We start from the raw sequence: 24,632 nt of genomic DNA on the forward strand, positions 1-24,632 counted from the left end.
TAAAAACAAAGAAAAAGAAAAGAAAAAACAAGAGTTAGTAGATATTCAGAAAATTCGGATGCATGTCCTATGGGGGAACCTTTTTGTGCCAAGGGTAGGCCTAGCATGAAAATGCAGTCCTCCAGAGCAGGCACTATACAATACCTGATGGATCCGATCGACTGATCGTGTGAGGAATGATTTGAAAATTTTGGCCACTTGGAGTGAGAAGAGACATTTGCCCTAAAACATGAGGACGAAGTCGGAACGGATTGCTTGCTTTGATCTACACATAAAATGATTTGTGAAAGGGATTGCCATGTCTCGATTAATTTATTCAATGAACCCTAAAGGGGAAAAAGCGAGTCAAATGGATAAAATTGGTGATTTATTCAAAATCGACCGATTTACCCAAAAATAGGTAAGCTGGATAACATTGACGATTTATTCAAAATTGATCGAATAGATAGACTTGGTCAACTGAATTGAATGAAATTGATGATCTCTTCAAAATCAACTTGATTTCGCCCTAAAAATGGGTAAATTGGCCAAAGAGATGAAATGGAGTTAATGATTTATTTTAAAAATCGGCCAAATCCCTAAAAGGGTAAATTGGTCAAATGAATTGATGATTTATTCAAAAATCGACCGGATGACCCTGAAAAGGGTAAATTGGTCAAATGAATTGATTTATTCAAAAATTGACCGGATGACCCTAAAAAGGGTAAATTGGTCAAATGAATTGGATGAAATGAATTTATTCAAAAATGATTAGATTGAACTAAAATTGAATGAATTGACAAAAATGGATTGGATAAAATGGATGATTTGTTCAAAAATCGATTGAGTTCTCTACCCATTGGGTAGTTTCAAGAAATCATTACAATGCCTTAGTCTATGAGCCTCCTAAAATCAAGATTTGGCCTCCATTGATTTATCGTCTCAATAGTGAAGAATTATTTGGGTTTCTTCAAATTAATGTCCTTTACGCAAGGGATTTTTACCAATTTTGATAAAGTGGCCAAAAGGTGACTATTAGACGCTCATATTCCAAAGATCGCTCTATGAAAATGATCGGATCCTACCTTACCTTGTGCACTACCCCTTTGGATGATACAAAAAATGTAAACGTGCAAGTCTCCTTGGATTAAGTATCCGAGACATATGGTGGCTTATTCCTAAACACGGGATCCCCTAAATGGCATTCCCTTCCTAGGGTAGATGCGTGATGCCAGTTTATTAAAAGCAGTAAGATATGCAATTTGAAATGAGACATGACCTAAGGAACCCTTTATCTGCCAGGGTAGGCCTAAAATGGTATGGCATTATTAATTTATGAACGAAATATACCACAATTTTTAAAGATGCAATAGCCTATCTATAAGGGTATGTCCTAAAAGAAGGTCATGCCCGACCTCTTATTTCCTAACGTTTGTGAATGCAAAGGCAAGAGACAAGGAAAGTTAGTTCAACACATAATCACATAACACGTTGGACAATTAAATGATATAAAAAGTAGGAAAAGTAAATAAGGAAAAGGGTGGGATCCCTCCCCTCGTGAATGGTGTCCCTACTAGGGCAAGGCAGACTCTACCCTAGGTGAACTATATGGATGCATGCAGTTGGTGTTCACTAATGCATCTAGACTCGATAAGCTCAGGTCCCCAAACCTTCAGACTTGTGGCCAAGGGTCATCAATCCCAAGGCCCTTTGTCGGTGGCTCGAGCGATTCCCCAAACACCGCTACGCACACGTCGTGTTACGGCTGCATGTTTGAGTGAATCTATAAAAAACCCTCAACCTTCGACTAAAAACTAAAGGCTATCAACCCAAAGTTTAAAGCGGAAGATTGAGTGACCCATTGGATCGTGCTACGCACACGTCGTGTCACGATCACACGTCCAAGTGGGTCTCCTAATCCTAATAGGGTGGAGTGGCGTGACAAGCCACTAAAAAGAAAATAAAGAGGGATGAATAATAAAGCGTATGCGCGTATGATAGTATACGTTTTGGAGGGGAGGGATCGAGAACCAACGCGTGGCTCTAAGGGTGACACACACCCCCCCCAAAATGCAAATGCAAACCGCGAGATAAAGCAAGTACAATCATACATCCAATCATCCAATCATACATATGTGAGTGAGGGAGTAGTTTGATATGCGCGTACGTGGCAAAAAGTCCTAGAAAGGGAAAATGCAATCCTAATATCCAAATGCTATACATAAAAAGGGTAGAAAAAAGGAAAAGAATGGCTAAATCAAATGCTTGGACCCACTTAGGAAGTCCCCAGTGGAGTCGCCAACTGTCGCGCCCCACTTTTTTGGAAAAAATAAAATAATTGTTTTTTGTGAATTTATTGATTTGGGAAAAATGAATTTTGTTGATAAAAACAAAAATGGGTCTAAATGGGACTTTTGAAAATGCGACGATTTGACCCAAGAAAAATAGTTCAAAAAGGGTTTTTATATGAAAAATGGAGTCGCCACTTGGTATAGAGTTAGGGTGTACCAAGTCACCCAAAAATGAATTTTTTAAAGAAAAAAGTAAGAAAACCCTTTTTAAACGACTCCTAGTCCACGTAAAACAAAGAAAAAGGTTCGGGAGTCACATTTGACGAAGGGGAAGGCAAGGATAAAAATCCAAGGCACCCCTTCGACCTAACCAAGGCTAGTTGCGTGATTTAACCCTTATTTTCCTATATTTTCTACCCAAAGCATGTATTGCAAATTGGATTTGACTAATGAATGAGAAATGCAATCCTAAATCTAAGAAATGTTTCTTATGAGGCTTTTGGTCCCATTCACACGAGTCGTGACGGCCAATAAGGAAAGTCCTCATAGAAAATCATGAATGATGCAAATGAGGACTCAAATGAGAGTGTAAGTGTGCAAAGTGTAGAAAAAAGTGCATGTGTGCAATTTGAAAGTGTTTGTGTGCAAATGAATAAAAATATAAATGCTCGTGTGCAAGTGAATGAAAATAGTAAATATATAAGTAAAATAGGTGCAATGTGTGAAGTGAAAAGTAAAGAAAGTGAATAAGTGTGTGAATATGACATGTGGATTTAAAATATATAATTAGTGAGGAAAATAGTGAGAAAATGATATGAAAATGCATGAACTTAGAGGAATGCATCAGGTCGGGTACGGGAATGACCTCTAGTTTTTGTGATTTTAATTTTCCCTTTGATTAGAAGGAAAAACTAGCGTGCTAAGGCTATTTTGAAGCCACACTCGCTCGTTTCCCTTACCCAAGGGGGTTTTCACGCAAATGAACCCTAACTAGCATGAGATGCAAGTCCTAATGTGAAGGGGAAAGGGGTTCGAGGGGCATGCAAAATGATAAAACTAAAAGAATGCATGACATGTAATGAACATGCAAACATGTACTAACGAGGGGAAATCCCTAAGGGTCTAGCGTTGGACTAGCCCATTCTATGAATTCCGACTAGCGTTGGACTAGTGGAAACGTACATTCATCCGTCACATTCATTCAGGCTATGGAAAGCGAGTAGACATGCCAAACACTCGTAAACACATAGCACATAACACTTAGCATGCTCGACTAGATGCAAGTCCCTAACAAAGCGAATTAACACGTAGCAACTAAGCATGCAAGACACATAAGACAATTAAAGCCCTAACTATTACATTTGCTAGCTAGGCACATGTCTTCGATAGGTCTTCATTGAATGCTCCTCCAAGCCCTATCTATTACAAGCCAAGAGGTGTACACATACCCCATAAAAGAATAACTTAACGAAAAGCAAGGGTAAATAAAATGAAAGAATTAAGGAAAAACTAGTAAAGCAAGTAGACATGCAATTCTCACATAGCACGTTGGATCACATAGGAGAGACAAAAAAGGATAAAAGAAAAGTTATACCTCCCTCGCGATGATAATCAAATGAAGTAAAAATGGCTTCAAAACAATAAAAAGGTCAAGGTACCACTTTATGTAAGAAAAATTAAAAGAAATATGCCAAACAAAGCTCACTTGATCATAAAGTCCCTAAAGTCATGACTTAAGCGCAATTGAAACAAAACATGGAAGTTAATTGAAGCAAACCAGCAATGAAGTTGCACAAATTAAAATTACCAAAGACCAAATTGATGAAATTATTCAATTGGTTGGGTCATAGTAGAATAAGAAGGGACTAGGGGGGTCATAGTGCAATTTTAGAAATGACTTTCATGCATGCATACGACACAATTCAGCTTTTGCAACAACAAGAAAGTTTCGGCAGCCGAGCTAGCTTATCCACAACTTCATCCATGAATCTTTGGCTAACAAAGTTTTAAGATAACTCTAATTAAAACATGTTTAAACAACACTTAATCAAGGTAGTTCTTAGAAGAATTTCTTGCAAGCTTGAAGCAACAAAGAGCTCCTATCAAAAACAAAAGCTGCTACACTTGTTTACAAACCAACTCAAAGATTGCTGCATTTTCATTTTTCGACCAGATTTAGGCAAAAACTAACGCCAGCCTTAAACAAATTCTATCAAACAACATCCCCACTTTGAGTCAAGCAACATAACACCCAACTTGATCCCCCAAACAAACCAAAACATAGAAGGAACAACATGCAAGTGCTGGGAAATTTTATGCCAAGAAGATTCGACATGCCTAATCTCATCAAAATTCCAGCAATGTTTAAACTTGGTTCAAATGTTTAGAGCCAAACATACAAACTCAAACCCAATCAAACACTACCCTTTTCTACACCAGATTTAGCTAGCGAAAAGAAATGGGCAAAACCAGCTTATGTGTTGTTGCGAGAAGCAAAGAAAGCAGCAAATTATAGAGATGAACTGCAGCAAAAGAAAGAAAAACATCTGCGGCCATATTTCTGCTGCTATGTCGCACCTCCATTCCCACGAACTTCACACACATAAAGCACACCAAACTCATGGGTTTATCAAACCAAAAACAAACATAATCTGGACAAAACTCTCGATTTTGCATATAAACTATGAATGGAAAAAGTTATGCAACGAGAACAGACTTTCGAGACTAGCCCAGATTTTGAAACTTCCATAACTTTGTGCCGCAACAAAGAAAAATTTAGCAAGAGGAAAAGTCTGATCTATAGGTCCTCACTAAGTTTCGTAAACTCATCATCAAGATACCATACAAGGGAGAGGAAGATTGATAGTGAAAAAGGAACTTGCAAAAAATCTGATTCATCAAACAACCTTCGCCTATTTGCTAAAATTTAGATGCGGTCCATCACCATGTGGAACATAATTTGGATCACAATCAACATTGGAATTCTGGTTTTAGACAACTAAGCTACAGAAATTTGATCATGCGAGTAGATAGAATGAAACTTATTTTGTTTATGGATTAAAACTCTCACAAATCTTCAAATTCGTCTCATTAACATGAACCAAGTACGCAACTAACATCAAACCAGATTCTTCAATAAGACTTCCATCCATTTTATTATCTAACATGCCTGTCCAGATGCTCAAACTCCCAGTAGACAACCAATCTTAACATTTACTTAGTTTAAAAACGAAACCCAAACACAAATGACCTGCCACGACAGAAATAACAGCCCCAAGAGTCATCACAGAACACCAAAAACAGAACACAGTTAATTAATCTCATGCAGGGCTTAATCATCCAGCATTTAGTTAGCTAAACACACAACCCAGTGAGAATCAAACACTTTCCAGCAAATCTCATTCTAAAATACCCATACAACTCCCAAAACAACTCCATCGGCTAAGCTGGAAAAGTGTTTAGCAGTCCAACAACTTCTATAAAAAAAATTCCAGCCATGCAATCAGATTCCTGGCCATAAAGTTCACATGCAACACCAAATAAAAAGGTTATCTATTAAATTGGATCCTCAATTAAGCTCAGATTATCACATGGAGTCAGAATTAAAATTACATGTCCCAAATTAGTTCATCGGCAGAGACATTTAGCCAAAACAGAATTTCTGCATGCTTCATAACATCATCCGAATGCACAATTTAACATGCATGGTCTTAATCATCACAATTTCATTCGGCTAAGTACACTTAGATGCTCAGATTGTCCTAGAAAAACAGAAATACAGCTGCATTCTCTCATCAGTTTCTCGGCAGCAACACTTAGCCAAAACAGAAATTTCCTAATGGCTTGATTTCTATCCACCGACTGTACAAGCCTCACATGCAACTCGCATATAGTTTCCTCCACTAGTAATCAACCTAAAAAGTCCAGAAATTACCTCACAGCAAGCTAAGCTCTTGCACAGAAAGTCTGAAAATTTTCTCCCTCTCGGCTCTCTTCTTCCGCGGGGTTTGCTGGTTCTGGTTTGATGAGTTGCGGCTGGAAATGGTGAAGTGCAGCTTGGTTGAGGTTGCAGCTGGTGGTTGTTGGTCTGAGGTTGACGAAGAAGGTGATGGTTCCCTGGTCTCTTCCCTCAGCTTACGGCAGAACAGAGACAGCAAAAGAAATTCCAGTTCGGCCTCTCCCTCTCTCTCGGTCGATACTCCAAGGAAGCTACTCACTCACGGCTCACGGCAGTCAAGGAAATGGACGTGTGGAGCCAATGATCTCGAAGGTTTGTGGTGATTAGTAGTTGATATAGTGGTGTGTGGTAGTGGAGAAAGAAACCGGCACTAAGGATAGAAAATACTAGAATGTGAAGTGGAAATGGATTCGGCAGAAATAGAATTGTGATTTTTTTGATTTTTTTTTTTTTTTGATTTTTTCAAGAAAACAGTGAATTTAAATCAAAACAAACAACAAAGCATATTTTTTCGAGTGCCTTTTCCTTTTCCAAAATTTAGGTTAAAATTCTTATAAAATAAAAATGAAACAAAACTAAAAATGAGATAAAAGACAAAAATAAATTAAAATGCTATATATAAAAAAAAATGCTAGAAAAATATCCAAAACAAAAATTATGAAACTAATAGATATAATTATCACTAAAATAAAATAAAAATAAAAATAAAAATTAAATAAAATTAGAAATAAAATAGTTCAAAATTTTGGTGTCTACATGATAATGTATACCCTCGTCTCATACAGAATAAACAGATAGTACAGTCATTCAAATCACAGATTGCAAGTACAGAAACCAAGTTAAGCACAAATGAGAAGAGTGGTACACTCACCAGTTCAAACAAACCACTTCAAATGTTTCCTCTCGAAGTACTTGGATTACCGGCACGTCCTAAACCACCAAGGAAAAACAATTGAGACTCGATTACAAGTCATATGCCTAACTAAGTAAATTACCAATGTAACACCAAAGTATAGTTTTGGAGTGAAAAAGTAGTAGTTGGTCCTAAAGATATGAATGATCCAAAAACCCTTCGCTTCTACCCAAAACCATACCTACAATGATGTACTAACTCCAAACTTAAGGTGCAAAATGAAAGTAAGAACAATTCTAGGAAAACAGGATTTTCCAGTTTTGCGCACCACCATTTGGAAAATCATATCTCAAGATGCTTAAGTCCAAAATTGATAAAATTTATACCGTCGGAAAATAGACTCAAAGGGGTCCAATTTCTTAGAAGACACATTTATAAAATTCAGATCACAAGTCAGTCAAATTCGAGCCTCAAATTGCTGTTTTATCCAGTAAAAGACAGAACAGGTATGCAATTTCAGTTAAATTTGAAAAATCACCATAAATCATACAGACAGAACCAGGGTCTGAAATTTTCAAGGTTTGTAGTTCTATGAATCTAGTTTCAACCGCAACAAACAGAACTCAATTCTGACATTTCTACATCAAGATATAGTAGGTTTCCCAAGACTGCACAGAAGTTCCTACGAAAATTTTGACAGCATCTCCCTTTGTTTTTTCTTTATTTTTCCATCCAACCCTCAACACCAATCACTTCTCAATTCCACTACAATTGCACCCACAAATCACAAGCTATCAAACACCTTTAATTAGGGCCACAATACCCTTCAAATACAACCAAGTGGTAGCCCAATTTAGAAACCCTAAACCTGGAATTTTTGCACCCAAGCTGAAAATTTCTTTAAGTGAGTGAAACTAACACATATAATCTCAATATTGCACATAACAAAACTAACAATCTATGGTAAATACTTAAGCATCAAATAAGGGTAGAAAAATCCCCAAAAATCTAAAATTTCCCATAACACCACTTCCTTCATAAAATTTTTCCATAAAACTACACAACTCACAACTCTAAACCACTAATTAACAATTAATTGAAGTAAAGAGGAAGTTCTTGGTAAAATATCTTAAAACCCCAAGAAAAGTTATAGCTTAGTTGTGAGGACCCGTAAATTTTCTTTCTTTTATAATATTTTATTTTATTTTCTCGCATGCATTTTCCTCATTATACCCTAATATATTGATTTTTTAGAGATTTTTATAAGTAAATATAGTTTTAAAACATTTTTTTTAGTATAAGTTAGTTCATGAGAAATTACAAGTGTATATTGAATGTGGGGCCCGTTAGTGTGTTAAGTGCGGTAATTTCGACCAATTAGGTTAAGTTTTGGATAAAGGGATTAATTTACTAGGTGTTAGGAGATAATTGGAGGTTATCTAGATAGATTAACCTTGGTAGACAAAAGGATAAGATTTAGCATAGGAAAGGACAAGTGCCATGAAACCATTGGAGGGTGGACTTTGACCTACTATTCATCACCTTTACTAAATATCAAAATTGATCAAAATCATCTTCATTTCTCTAGCTTGCTGGCTGACCCTCTCTTGAGAGAAAAGAAAAGAAAGCTTCAACCTTTCATCTTCCATTCTTGCTTAAATCTTGAAATCCAACCGATTAACTCTTGAATTAGTCCACAAAATTGATTTGCTAAGGGAGTTTGAAGGTCTTGGTGGAGTTGTTTTGGAAGAAAAACCCCTAAGCTATTGCCTTTCTTGAGGAGTTAAGGTATTTTGCTTGGAACTCACTCTTTGTTCCTAATAATAGTCAATTGGTGACTTATGGTAGCTAACTAGGTGATTTTGTGGAAGATTTCATGGATTAAAGTGAAGTTAGATAAATTTCTGATTTTTTTTGGGATTTTTTTGTTTTCATATGATGATTATGGTTGGCTTTGGATTTATGGCTCTAAATTGTGTTAAATGGATCCCTTGTGCGTTAATTGCGGTTATTTGCGGAAAATTTCAGCTTATGCGAAAAATTTCAGTGTTAGGGTCCCAATCTGCTCTGTTCTGACTGGCTTTATTAGTGCATGTTAGAGGCCGAATCAGGCTTAGGTTAAAACATGAAAGTTGTAGCAAATGGTGTTAAATAGATGTCTACAAAATTTCAGCTCAATTGGAGCACTGTGGTATGTGAAATGACTGAAATACCCTTGACTGCCCATGAACCCTGTTTCGCGGACAGATTTCTGTTTTCGTGGAGTTTTCCATTTTTGACCATGAAAATGCATGATTTGGCTTTGGAGGTCTTCATAAGAATAAGATTCGTTTCAATCTGATAAGTGTAGCTTCAGTTGTGCATATTGTGCTGAAAGGTGTGCTTTATAATATATGATTTGTATATGGTTGATTTGAGATGAATTGGTGTTGATTGTAGGATGGAAAAGTAAGGAAATGTAGGGGACATGCTGTCCAAATTTTGGAAATGTGGGATTTCTCCGAGTTTGGTTTGGTTTGGGATATATAGAAGAAAGGCTTTTGGGGTTGTTTGAGCCCTAGGTCTTCATGTTACCTTTTTATTCCCAAATAATTCATGTTTTGCACCCTTGCATTAGTAATTATTTGGCGAGTCATACGACTAGTAGTCGAGCATCACTTGTGCATTCCGTTTACTTGATTTTGGATGTGAAACCTTCAATTGTTTTACTTTGGTTATTTTAGGGTTTCTTGGCGATTAAAGCCACATTGGCGTGAAAACTTTTGAAGTATTTGTACTTGAACCAGTGAGTGTACCACTCCCCTGAATTATTGCTAAACTGGTTATCTGTACTTGCAAATTGCTATTTGAATGTATTTCCTGACTGTTTATTTTGTACGAGACAAGGGTGTACTTTATCACACTCGCTCTCTGGCCTGTGTGACTTGTTTCCTGTATATACTTGAATCTGTTACCTGCACCTGTTATAATGTCATTTGGAAGTGCATCCAATGACCTTCCTATTAAATCTGAGCTTAACCTCATGGGGAGTTGATTGAATCGAGCCAGCAAGGGCTTGGTCGAGAAAATTGACAATCCATGGGTGCCTGTTCCTAGGGAATCTATAGGTATTGGAGACTCTGGATTTCCGGTATACTCGAGTATTACCATTCCTGTTCCTGTTTGGCGTTTGGGCTCGGTAAGGGGTATGTTTGGTGAACGGGATTTTGGCGTTAAAGTGGTGTTCTACTGGACTGGTTCCTTTATTTGAACGTTGACGGAGGGTCAACGGGGATGGATCAAGTATTGCAACGGGAATTTGGCTCCTGAGAGCCACTTGTATCCTTTACATTGTGGTGTTCATTCATTTCTCGTATTTGATGTGAATAAGTGCCTTAAAAGTGTTTTCTCATGAGTTCTACTGTTTATAATTTTGGTACCTCATTGAGCTTCTAACTCACCCCGTCCCGTTATCCTTGTTTTCCTTATAAGGAACCATCTTTTGGACCAATGATCATTTTGAAGAATGAATAGATCTTGTATAAATACCCTTTTTGTATAGCTCCTTGGAAGTTGGAAACCCTAAATGTATCTTAATACAACGTTTCCTTTTGGGTTTGTAAACTTACTAATATGTATATATTAAAGTGGTTCCTCATGTTTATGTGACATATCTTTGGGAATATACATTCTCTCATGTTAAACAAAGTTTACTTGTGCTTGGTTGGACTGTGACGTGGCGGCGGCACTTCCATTTCGTTTTGATTTTTGTAGGAACGTTGTACCAAAAATTGGTTGTATCTTTAATTTGGCTCATTCGGGTTCTGAATGTTTCTTCCTCTAGGAGGTTCGGCCAGCTCAAGGAAAATGAAGATGATCTTGGTCAAATTTTGTATTTAGTAAATGTGAAGAAAAGTTGGTCAAGTCCACCATCCAATCGGGTCGCGACACATGGCACCTTTTAGCGTTTAACCTCTAATTGTCTCCTAGCATCTTATAAAATAATAGCACTTAATATAAAACTCCAACGAGTTGTCAAAAATATATCGCATTTATCGCACTAGCGGGTCCCACGTCCAATATACACTCCTAATATCTCATGAACTAACTTATACTAGAAAAATGAGTTAAAACCTATACTTACTTATAAAATCTCTGGAAAATCAATATAATAGGGTATAATGAAGAAAATGCCTACGAGAAAATAAAATAAAATGTTATAAAAAAAATTTACGGATCCTCACAAATACAACTAAAATTTTTCATCCCCAACCCTAAGCTGGAAATTTCACCAATCTTCACAAATCTAGGTTATCTTCCATAAAACTTCCAATTTCAAGTCATCTCCTAATAAATTGCAACAATAGAAAGAGAAGGAAGTTTCTCAATCTCATACCTTCAAACCTCCAAGGAAAATACAAAAACAAGAGCTGTCCTTCCCAACTCAATCCACTACAAGCCTTCTTGTTCTCTTGATGCAACTTTCTACGAATTGATTTATGGTTTTAGGTTGATTTCCCTCCAAATCAAGATGATAAATCGATGGCTTTTCTCCCCTTTCCCTCTCTTGAAGTCGGCCACCAAGAAGAATAAAGAAAGATGATGGATTTTTGGTTCAATTTTGCAAGATAAAGACTAAGATTAGTCTTGGTCAAAGGTAGCTCGATCATCAACACTTGTCACCCTACCAATTTGTCTTTCTTTTCCTTTTCCTTAGTCAATAATGGTGGCTGACTTAAGGGTTAATTTAGGGAGGATTAGGTGAAATAAAAATAAGGAGGTTAGGGTAAGAAAGTATTGGTCAAGTGGAGTACTCAACCGGTAACAAACGGCACACGTCGATTCAAGCCTATTTTTCTTAACTCTCTTGTACTTGTATTTTAACTTTTGATTCACTAACTTATTATCATCACTTCTAATCATACACTTCCTCTTACCTATTACTCACTCTTATCCACCAAATTTAGTACCCATATCTCACCAATTAATCACACAACCCAAAATACACCAAAACCCTAACTTACTCTAACTTAAAAAGTAAAAGTAAAACTCTTGACTCAACTAATGAAATCACCATGAAATTTAGGGCTAGTAAATAGGTAAATAATCAAGTAAAGAAACATAGAAGGAAATATAAATTAATTTGTTCAAAAATGGGAGGAAATTCTAAAGGAATTTTCGGTTCCTCACATAAGGTTAGTTGTTTTTTTTTTTTTTGTTAGCATCCTTTTCCATTCAAAAGTGAGCCGAAATGGAGGGAAAAGGCACCAAAATTAATAAAAATATTTAAATTTCCTAAAATACCTATTACGTGCTTACAAATTAGACTTTTAAATTATGGATAAAAACATAACTAACACCTAAAAGTTTTCTTTCATTCCCTTCCATAATCCAAAAAAGATGGATCGATTCAAATTTTCTCCACTCTCTTTTCTTTACTTTTCCACTAGTGTCTTCTCCTTTTGTTTCCTTCCCTTTCCTTCAATAATAGCTTGCAAAAGTTTTTACTTCTCAAATAAAGTTTTTACAAAATTTGAGTACCTTATGTGTTTAAATTTGAGTTGCTTTTATTAATAATGATCCAATTTGAACATAAAGAGAACTTGAACAAGGTTTTGTTTTCTTAACTTACGTTTCATACTTAAATAAGCACAGCTTTGACAAAGTTATGAAAAAAAATCAAGATATTATTGTTGTGCTTATTTGTCGTGGAATTGGCTTCCTCAAAATTGATTATGAAAGATAATTGAAAAAATTAAGGATGGATTTAGGGGGGCAACTGCTCACACTACACTCCAAATTTTTAAAAAATTTTGTTATGTATCAAATATTTTAATAAAAATTTCATAATATCATAATTCTTGTCCACTCAAAAATTTGTAAAATTTATCCTTTCACCTCCCTTTTTTCTCTACCATTGAAATTTTTTTGAATTAACTATTCTCGCACTAAATTGCATCTAATTTATCATATGAATATATACAATTATAATAATTGCATTCCTTGCATTTTATATTCCCAAATTAACTGCACATTCCTTAAAAAAAACTAACACCTAGCCAAATAGAAATTTAATAGTAGAAAATGTATAATAAATAAAATAATTAATTAAGGAGTGAGACATAGGTTGGTGAAAGAACGAATTTCACTTTATTGTTGCATCATTTAGAATCTAAATATTAACCTAAAGTTTTTTTTTGGAACATTTCCAATTGATCATAATTTTCCCCTATTTTATAATCTTAGATAATTTTTGTTTAAAAGATTCTTTTTTTCATGCAAATCAATTTTACATATATTAAAAGATAGTTATAAGGACTCAAGGCATGAAATTACGAGTTGTCGAGAAGGTTAGGGTTTCTCTCTGCAACCTTGTTTGTTTGGTAAGTTAGGGTTTGTCGCTGGGTTTGGCCATCATGGCTGCTGGTCCCTCCTCTTCGGGGGAGGGAGCGCCGCCGCTGGTTCCTGGTGCACGGAGGTCTTTCGCTGATGTTGTTTCGGCCACGGCAGACATGGGTTTTCAGTCCAAATCTTTCGCCTCTCTAACAGACACGGGTTCACGACTTCAGGTTGCGGTTTCGACTCACAGGGGGGAGCCGGCTGTGACTTTTGCTATGGACGACGTCGTGCGCATGGCTTCTCCTTTCCAATATGCATTGGTGGGGAAGTTTTCTCGTGGTCGCCCGTTGATGGAGGGGATTAGGAAATTCTTCCAGACATTAGATTTAAAAGATGAATGTTCATTGGGGTTGCTGGATCGACGACACATACTGATTCATTTGACGAACGAAGCGGATTATTTTCGGGTATGGGCCAGGAGTATTTGGTACATTCAGGAGGTCCCGATGAGGGTGTTTAAATGGTCGATCGATTTCCACGTTGATAGAGAGTCGTCGATTGTTCCGGTTTGGTTTGCGCTTCCAAAGTTACATGTGCACTTGTTTCACAAGGAATGCTTGTATCCTATTGTTTCTTGTTTGGGGAGTCCGTTGTGTGTGGATGCTGCGACGGCAAAGGGGACTAGACCCAATGTCGTCCGGGTATGTATTGAAGTGGACTTGATGAGAGAATTGCCGCACGGGGTCTGGATTGCATTTGGAGACCGGCTGGGATTCTGGCAGGAGCTGATCCCAGAAAACTTGCCGAAGTATTGTGGCCACTGTTTCCGCCAGGGCCACTCTGTGGATGAATGTAGGGTGAAGAACCCAGAGTTAAAGGTGTTGCGGCCAGGGCGGGATAGGCGAGAGGCAGAGAAAGCTAATGGCCCGTCGGCAGGGAACAGAGATGGGTATCACAGGGCCGGGAGAGGGCGGGTGTTTCGGCGGATTGAGGGTCCGGCTGTGGAGAGGGCTACAGGGAGGGGCGATGTGGAGGGTCAGCAGGAAACTTCTGGTCTTGTTGAGGCAAACCAAGGGGTGGCGATAAGCTCCGAAGTGGCGCGGTTGGAGGACTGTCAGCAGAGGGAAGTCGATGTGCAAAAAGATGATGAGCAGGCTACGACCGGCACTCGCGGGGTAGTCGGCTACGACCGGCACTCGCAGGTTTTGGAGGAAGGCGAGTTGGCAGTCGGCTGTCTTGTGCTTGAGGAGGTTATCCAGAATGCTGCAGAGAAGGAGATTGAACGGATTGCGGGTTTGGTTTGTGACGGAGAGGCGCTGTTGGAAGACGCTGTGGAAGAGGAGGATGGGGGACTGAAGGAGCAGGCACGGGGGCCAAGGGTGTCTGCCCACGGCGGAGTATCTGGTGGCAGCAGGTGGTTTATCCCCACGGGGATCGGCGCTGGTGGAGGAGGCTGGTGCGCTCGAGGCAGGAATGGAGCAGGCCCAGGCGGTGCTGGTGGAGGAGGTTGGTGCGATAGGAATGGAGCAGTCCCAGCAGACTCATGATGATTCTTTTCGCCTGGTCATAGGCAAGCTGAAAGGCGTACGCGCGAGGTTTCCTTCTGACAGGGCTTTGCGTTCCACGGTAAGGGCTTCTCAAGATTCTGCTCTCCTGTTATCTCATGATTAATGCGTTATTTTGGAATATCAGGGGTGTGGTTAAGTTATCCCATTTTCGTAGGCTTAGAAAATTAGTTGCTTTTCATAACATTCAACTGCTTGTGGTATGTGAGACGCATGTCCGGATGTCGTTAGCAGAGGAGTTTAGGGTTAGACTGAAGTTTGATTTTGTGATTTCCCACCCCCCGGGCGGTTGTGGGTTTTTTATAAGACTTCTTTTTGTTGCTCTCTTTTGGGTGAGGGTGCTCAGTTTATGACACTTTCGGTTCGGCATCCCGGGTTGTCGAGTCCGGTGTTTTTTTCGGCGGTACATGCGGCGTCCACAACGGAGGAGAGGCAGCCACTTTGGGCGGGCTTGCTCCAATGTAGGCCTTCACACGGCTCCTGGGTGGTGTGTGGTGATTTCAATGTTGTTGTTGGGGAAGACGAAAAGAAGGGGGGTCGGCCTTTTACAGTTGCGGAGGCTAGTGATTTTGTGACATTCATGGCCACTGCTGGATTGGTGGATGGTGGTTTTTCAGGCTCACGGTTTACCTGGTGCAATAATCGATATGGCCGGGCTAGGATCTGGAAACGGTTGGACCGTTTGCTGATGAATGTGGAGTGCTTTGATTCTGGCCTATCTATTGGCGTCACTTATTTGGAGCGCCACCCTTCCGATCATGCACCTTTGCTTCTGACCGTCAGCACAAGGTTGGATGGCAAGCCCCGGCCGTTTCGCTTCATCAATGCCTGGGCTGAACGGGATGATTTCTTGGCGACGGTACGAGAATCTTGGCAACAAGAGTGTGATGGCTCCCCGATGCATGTGTTATGTTCTAAGTTACAGCGACTCAAGCGACATCTTCGACTGTGGAACAAGGGCCGAGTGGGGAATTTCTCGGATAATGTTGCAAAGGCAGAAGGGGAGGTGGGACATTTGGAGAGATTGTTAGAGGATGGGGGGTCAGAGGAGGCACATTTGGAGCTCCAGCAAGCTCAGGCCTCATTGAGACGAGCTTTGGCTATGGAGGAGTCGTTGTGGAGGCAGCGAGCTCGGGTCAAGTGGTTGGCCTTAGGAGACCGCAATACTAAATTTTTTCATTCGGTCGTAAAGTTGCGGCGTATGACCTCCATTATTCACCGGATTCAGAAGCCTGATGGGGGGTGGGTACAAGAAGATGCGCTCATTGGCGAGGAGGCGGTACGGTATTTCTCATCCTTATTCTCACTGGAGGACGTTCATGAGATTCGGGAGGTGCCTGACGTTATTCCCCTGCTGGTGTCTATGGAGGACAATGAGCGGCTGGAGGAGGTGCCAGATTTGGAGGAAGTCCGGCAGGCAATTTACCAGATGGATGGTGATAGTGCTGCAGGTCCGGACGGTTTTTCTGGCCGGTTTTTCACTGCTGCTTGGGAGATAGTTGGGGGTGATGTGTACAATGCTGTCCGGGGTTTCTTTTGCGGTGCAGAGCTCCCCAGGAGGATCACTGCTACATCCATAGTCTTACTGCCTAAGGTGCAACATCCCAAGGATTTTTCTCAATTTCGGCCAATTAGCCTTTTCAACTTTGTTAATAAGATTTTTTCAAAAATCCTGGCTATCCGACTGGCTCCTACATTGTCAAAAATCATTTCTCCAAATCAGAGTGGGTTTGTGCGAGGTCGTTGCATAGCTGATAACTACCTTCTAGCTCAGGAGGTAATTGCGGGAATTAATCAGAAGGCACGCGGGGGTAATGTAGTGTTTAAGCTTGACATGATGAAGGCTTATGACAGGATGATGTGGCCGTTTTTGGTAAAGGTCCTGCGTTCCTTTGGCTTTGGGGAGCGCTGGATTGATATGGTCTGGCGGCTTATATCCAATGTTTGGTTCTCCGTTATTGTCAACGGGTCTCTCTGCGGCTTCTTTAAGTCAGCTCGGGGGCTTCGTCAGGGGGATCCTTTGTCGCCTGCTTTGTTCATTATTGGAGCCGAGGTGCTCTCCCGGTCTTAAAATCTCCTGGTGTACCAACGGGGGTTCCAAGGTTTCAGAGTTCCAAGAGGGTGCCCGCCTGTTACCCACTTGGGATATGCGGATGACGTTCTAGTGTTTTCAAGTGCGAATGTCACCTCCCTGCGGCACGTCATGAGAGTTTTGGATGATTATGAGGCTTCTTCTGGTCAGCGGGTGAATAAATCGAAGAGCTGCTTCTTAGGTCATGCTACCTTGGGGAGATCGAGAGGGAGAGTGATTCAGCGGATTATGGGTTTTAGATCGAGCCCTTTTCCGATCAAGTACCTGGGCTATCCTTTGTATTATGGCCGCCGAAAGAGAGAATATTTTGCGGGGCTATGCCAGGCTGTGGTTTGTAAGGTTGAGTCCTGGGAGAATAAGCTGTTATCTGCCGGGGGGCGGATTGTGTTGTTGAGGCATGTGCTCTCAGCTCTGCCAGTCTACCTCTTGATGGCTGCCTCTCCGCCGAAGTCAGTGTTTAAGGAAATTGAAGGGCGGTTCTCAAATTTCCTTTGGGGTGAGTCGGAGTGGGGGCATAAGTGTCATTGGATCAGGTGGCAGGATTTATGTGTGCCAGGGGATAAAGGGGGCTTGGGGCTTCGACGCTTGGAGGATATTCACAGCGCTTTCTCCATCAAGCTTTGGTGGAGTTTCCGTTCGATGTCCTCCCTGTGGGCGTCCTTTATGAGGGCTAAGTACTGTGCGCAGGTGCATCCAAATTTGGTTAATTGTAATGGGGGTTCGCTAGTCTGGCGAAGGATGGTGACAGTGCGGCAGCTTGCGGAGCTTCACATTGGTTGGATTGGGCGTTCTGGAGGCTTGAATTTCTGGTTTGATAACTGGCTTGGGACAGGATCACTGGCCTCTCGGCTGGATAGTGTTTCGGATCATTGTCTTGTCGATTTCATAGAGAATGGTCATTGGAATCTTTCGCTCTTGCAGCAATGGGTACCGCACGGGGTTATCAGTGAGATCGTTCGGGTTGTTGTGCCTCCTGTGGGTCATCTGCCTGATTTAATGGTATGGAGACCATCTCTATCGGGACAATTTAACCTCCATTCGACTTTTCACCTTGTGAGGCGGCATGTCAATCGGTCATTTATGTCGAGACGAATATGGCATCCTTTACTGCCTGTGAAGATTTCTTTCTTTTTATTACGCCTGTTACGGGGGCATTTACCGGTGGACTGTTGCTTGAGGAAGTTCGGGGTTCAAGGGCCTTCCAAGTGTGAGTGCTGCCCATTGCCTTCTATCGAGACTATTGACCACGTCTTTGCTACAGGGGATATGGCGTCACGGGTGTGGCATTTTTTTGGGGATCCAGTGGGGATATCTTGGATTGGTTCATCCTTTCGAGTATGCATGGCGGCCTGGTGGTATGGGAGGAGAGGCAACCGGCAGCTCGACTTTGTGCATCAGATTCTTCCTCTTCTGATTTGCTGGCGCTTATGGACATGCAGAAACAGCATGAGATATGATGGGCTCCGTATCGGGTATACCAGGGTGTGCAGTTTGGTGTTGTCCGACCTTCTGGAGCTGTTTGGCTTGTTTCTTTCTCACCGGAGGCATTTCCCTTCGGACTGGGTACATTTCTATGCAGAGATCTCAGGGTGGGCTCCCCGGGTTACCTATACGCTGGTACGGTGGGCTCCGCCATCGGCGGGTGTGCTCAAACTCAATACGGACGGGTGCTCTAAGGGTAATCTTGGCGCTAGTGGGGGAGGAGGGATACTTCGGGATAGTAGTGGCAGTTTGCTTCTGGCGTTTTCTTGTTTTTTTGGCCATGCTACGAGCCTTCAGGCCGAGGCTTGTGCGCTCCTTTTTGGGGTTCAACTGTGCATTCAGCGTGGATTTGGTAGGTTTGAGGTCGAACTAGATTCACTTGGGCTTGTCCACATTCTCCTTGGAAAGGCTACATATCCTTGGAGAGTGTATCACGAGATTCAGCAGCTGCTGGGATTACGAGGACATTTCTTACGAGTTCGACATTGTCTCCGCCAGGCAAACCAGGTTGCTGATGCATTATCAAATGTCGGTTGTGCTCATGGGAGTGAGGAGGTTTACGTATCGTCGACATCTTTACCTCGGGTAGCTAGAGGAGCCATGCGCCTAGATAGAGGGGGGTTCCTTCGGTTAGACGGATTATCCATGATTAGGGCAGTCTGTATTGGCTTTTCCTTATTTTGATCAATAAAGGTACCACTTTAATTTAAAAAAAAAAAAGATAGTTATAACACAAACTTGCGATATTGTTAGTCTTCTAATTTAGAACAACTTAAAGAAAATTGAGATTTTAAGGGGAGGCTTCTAACTTACAAGGGAAAGACATGAAAGTCAAACCATAAATCTCACAATCACTATCTAATATCCTTCTTTTTTAGGCAAATGTTAGTCATATTTTGTGAGAACCCGTAATTTTCTCATTTTCTAGGTTTTATTCTCTTTAATGGCTTGTTTTCTGCATTTTTTTATTAGGAAATTTTCTGGATAATGTTTATGAGTAAATATAGTTTTTGGATGATTTTTCTAGTATTAGTTAGTTTTTGAGAAATTAAGAGCGTATACCGGACGTAGGACCCGCTAGTGCGGAAAGTTCGGAAAAATTCGGCCAACTAGGTTAAGTTTTGGATATTGGGTTTAAATTACTGGGTGTTATGGGATAATTAGAGGTTGCTATTTGGATTGGTGTGAGAGGAAACAAAGAGATAGAGATGCATTAATGAAAGTGACAAGTGTCACTTAGAGATTAATTCTCACTTTTTGACTACTATTCATTCTTTTACCATTTTACTAAATAAACCAAAAATTGATCAAAAATCACTTCATCTCCAAGCTCATAGTGGCCGGCTCTCTTCGACAAAAAGAAAGGAAAAAGCTCTCCAAGTCTTGCTTCAATCTTGCTCAAATCCAACAAACTAACTATTTAATCTTGCATTTGTTCCATAAAAACCCTTAAGTGAGTGGTTGTGAGGTGTTTAGTGGAGTTGTTTGGAGGGCTAAGGTGATTAGTTGCTCCCTCTCTTGTGTTGCTAAGGTGAGTAGTGAAGGAACCCCTCTCCTCCATCTAATGATGTTTAATTCATGATTGGTGGTAGTTTAAGATGTAATTTTAGGGATTATATCTTGATTTTTGGTTGAATTGGTGAAGTTTTATAATTATTGGTGATTTTTCTGTTTTCATATGATTACTATTATGTGGTCATGTATGATGATTGGAAATGATATTTAAGGAAGCTAGAAGGTGGAAAAAGTGGTTGATTGCAGGAAATTTCTGTTTTGGAAGGAAAATTGGAAAGCTAGGGTTTCATGTCCTACATTCTGCCTGGCACTGTTCATCATGGTTAGAGGCCGAATTAGCCTTGGGTTAAAACATGAAAGTTGTATGGAATGATATTTTAGATGTGCATACAAAATTTCAGCTCAATCAGACCAACGTAGCCTATGAAAAGACTGAAATACCCCTGCTGCCCTGTTTCTACCCGAACTCGATATTGCTTCTATAATTAGCTAATTTGACCAGGAATACTACTGATTTGGGTTTTTATGCCTTCTTAAGAAATGTATCCTGGACTCTTATCTTTCAGATGGCTTTGAATCACCTGAATTGGATTTTTGTAGCCTGAATTATGGATGTTTAACCAAAATGCGGTTTGTTAACCTGTTTTTGCGGTTCTGGTTTAGTGTACTGAACCTTTGACCTAGTTGCACTACAAAATGGACTGAGTGGCCTTCTTCAACATTGTAGCCCTTCCTCTTAGCTTCGAAACAGTGTAAATTACACCCCAGTCCGACAATGATAGCTTCAGTTGTGTTAATTCCGCTAAATGATGTCAAAACTGTCTTTTGGTTTTAAGGTTTATACTTGGGACTTTTCTAGGGTTTCTTTGTTGAGCTACCATTTGGTTGTGTTGAAGGGTATTGTGGCTCTAATTGAAGGTGTTTGATAGTTTGTGATTGGGTGTTGAGGTTTGGTTGGAAAAGTAAAGAAAGACACGGGGAAGTGCTGTCCAAATGGTTGCAGGAGCTTTTGCCCAGTCTCGGGAGATTTGCTATATCTTGATGTAGCAATGTCAGAATTGTATTCCGTTTGTTGCGTTTTAAACTAGATTCATAGGGTTATAAACTGTGTAAATTTTAGATCCTGTTTATCTCTGTACCATTTATGGTGATTTTTCAAAGTTGACTGAAATATTGTACCTGTTCTGTCTTCCACTGGATAAAGTAGCAACTTGCGGCTTGAATTCGACTGACTTGCGTTCCGAATCTTACCATGGTGTTTTCTGGCAAGTTATAGCCCTTTGAATGTATTCTCCAACGGTATAACTTTTACTCATTTTGGACTTACAAAACTTGAGATATGATTTTTCATATAGGGTTGCGCGAAACTGGAAAAATCCTGTTTTTCTAGTATTGACCTTACTTTCATTTTCTACTTCAAATTTGGAGTTGGTCAATCATTATAGGTAGAGTTTTGAGGTTATTCATGCCTATAGGACTAATTGTTACCTTTTACTCCGAGGTCACCTCTTTGCTTTGCATTAATGGTTCTTTTGGCTAGGCATATGGCTCGTAACCGAGTCTCACTTGCGAATTCTACACTAGGTCTTGGAGTCAAGTCTTAAGTATTTGCCTTGATTGTTCTAGGAGGTGCCGACGATTAAAGCCACACTTGGGAAGGAAACTTTTGAAGTTATCCTTATTTGAACTGTGAGTACACCACTCCCCTGAGTTATTGCTAAACTGGTTTTCTGTACTTACAACTTGCTATTTGAATATCTTTCCTGACTGTTTATCTTGTATGAGACGAGGGTGTACTTTATCACACTCGTTCTCTTGCCTGTACTGAACAAACTGGAATCTATTACTTGTACATGTTATAACTTGAACTTGTTACTTGCACTTGTTATGAGATCGTTTGGAAGTGTGTCCAACGATCGTCCTGTTAAACTTGATCATCCTGTTAAACCTGAGCTCAACCTCATGGGGAGTTAATTAAATCGAGCTATGCAAGGGCTTGGTCGAGGAAATTGACAATCCGTGGGTGCCTGTTTTTATGGAATCTTTGAGTATTGAGACTCTTGATTCCGGTATACTCGAGTATTACCATTCCTGTTCCTGTTTGGCGTTCGGGCCCAGTAAGGGGTATGTTTGGTGAACGGGGTTTCGGTGTTAAAGTGGTGTTCTACTGGACTGGTTTCCTTATTTGAAAGTTGACGGAGGGTCAACGTAGTTGGATCAAGTACTGCAACGGGGAATTTGGCTCCTGAGAGCCACCTGTATCCTTTTATTTAAGTTATTTGGTTCCTCTCCTTATTTGATACACCTATGTGATTAATTGAGCATGAAGTTCCTTGGTTCTTGACTGTTATTATTTTGGTACCTCACTGAGCTTCTAGCTCACCCCGTTTTGTTATTCTCGTTTTCCTTACAGGAAACCACCTTTTGGAGACTCTGATATTTTGAAGCATGAGTTGAGCTAGTTTTAGTATTCTTTTGTATGGCTCCGCGATGGTTGGAAAATCTTAAATGTATTTTGACTAAACAATTCCCTTTTGAATTGTAAATTTGTAACCATGTGTATATAAAAGTGTTTAGCCATGTTCCTCAGTTGATTGGGTTTGGAAATGTTCTTTTCTAGGGTTATCTAAAGTTGTTGTGCTTGTTTGGGTTTCGGATAGTGAATGTTATCTTCTCGAAGTTCTTTTGAGCGGTCGGTAGGGTTTATGCTCGTTCCGGATCCGTAGTCCCGACGAGAGCTGGGCAGGCGGCCCGCCGAACCCTTTGGTTCGCCTTAGGGGGAGGTGGGGCTGTCACATATTTCATTTTTATAATTGTACTCCCACTATTATTCTTATCATATTATTTTTATTTATTAGATTCGATGATAGAAGAGATAGTTAGAGTGTCATTACGGAAAAGTAGAGAGTGATTAATGTTTCTTCTTTTTTAATGCCTGTGTTATCTTACAAAATTTTGACTCAAAATGAGATAGGCTTGGGGTAATCATGTGTTTGGTGTTCGTTTCCCCTTAAACAAAAATCTTGGTCCTATCTCTAGAAAAATTTGAAACAAGAATTCATTGTATAGTTTGATTATATTTATATTATGACCTCTTTCAAAAATGCCTAGCACGCAAACAGTTTTTCTTTTCTTTACTTTTGAGATATTTTTAATATATTATATTAACAATGGTATTAGTAACTATAACCAAAACTTTCATCCCAATATGTTTTTTTAAGGGAATCAATAGTAGTTCTCCACCTATCGCCTTAATGACTTGAATTCATGACCTAATGGCTACAGGTAAAGCATCTCACCACCAATTCTTAACATATTATGTTAACAATGGTATTAGCATCCATAACCAAAACTTTCGTCCCAATATACTTTTTGTTAAAGGAATCAATAATGGTTTCCCCACCTACCCTATTGATGATCCGAATTCATGACCTAATAATTACAAGTACAGCATCTTATCATCGAAGTCGTACTTCGTCCATTTGAAATGGAGAAATTTATTCTTTCGATTTACACTAACCAGCTAAATGTGCACATTCATTTTTCTATTTTCTAATACACATATACATTTAGATAACTATTTGTTAAAAGGGAAGATTGTTCAAAAATATCTCTCATATTTTGTCAAATAAATTTTTTGTCCTTCACTATGTATGAGTTACGTGACAAATTTAAGGTAAAAAATGATTGAAAGTATAAATTGGGATCAAATTTTATTGACTTAAATTTGCAAGGGATGTAAGGTTATCAATTTAAAAGTAAAAGATGAAAAAAATCATTAAACGAAATCTCAAGGACAAACTATAAGAAGAAATGAAATTAACTATAATAACAAAACAGAACACCAAACTCATCCTTTACACGTTTTGAAGGGCTAACTTCGTGGATCCACAAATATCTAATAAATTCATCAAAATATCACAGACAAAGTTTTCTCAAACGGTTACTACTTGATCGACAACTATCTAAAGTAAATACCAACAACATATCACAACCAATTTGAGTTGCTACTTTTGTCTATTCTCTCACAAATTCAGCTTGTTCAAGCATATTGTGAAGATAGTTGCTAAAACCATATCGACATTGATTAGATGTTTTTTTAGGTGTTTTTTAAAAATTTTACTGTAGTGTCGTATTTTAAAAACTTTTAATGTAGCATTATATTTAGGGTACTTTTAAAATTTTCAAATTTATTGGAGTGTTTTTAAAATTTTTTTAATTTTGTGACGCCCCTACTTCTCCCTGGGCGCGAACCCAAGGGTATCCGCGGAACGCCTGGCCAACTCTCGCCAGGACTCGATATAAGTCAAATTTCAACTTAATGACACACCACCAATAATAAAAGCCAAAACAAAGAAAAGTTACTTCCATACCTAAATATTCAAATCTTACATCACAAGTTACCAAATGTACATCAACTTTCCCCAAAATACAACCACTAGAAGTCGACTAATCAATTACATCCCAAGATTCTAATCAAAAGTAATCAAGTTGGCTTCCTCAAAATTCTTTCCATTCCGAGCTTCTGTTAAGGAAAACAAACTAATGGGATGAGCTAAAGCTCAGTGAGGCCAAGAAA

Source organism: Coffea arabica, chromosome 1c, assembly GCF_036785885.1.
Source record: "Coffea arabica cultivar ET-39 chromosome 1c, Coffea Arabica ET-39 HiFi, whole genome shotgun sequence".
NCBI lineage: Eukaryota > Viridiplantae > Streptophyta > Magnoliopsida > Gentianales > Rubiaceae > Coffea > Coffea arabica.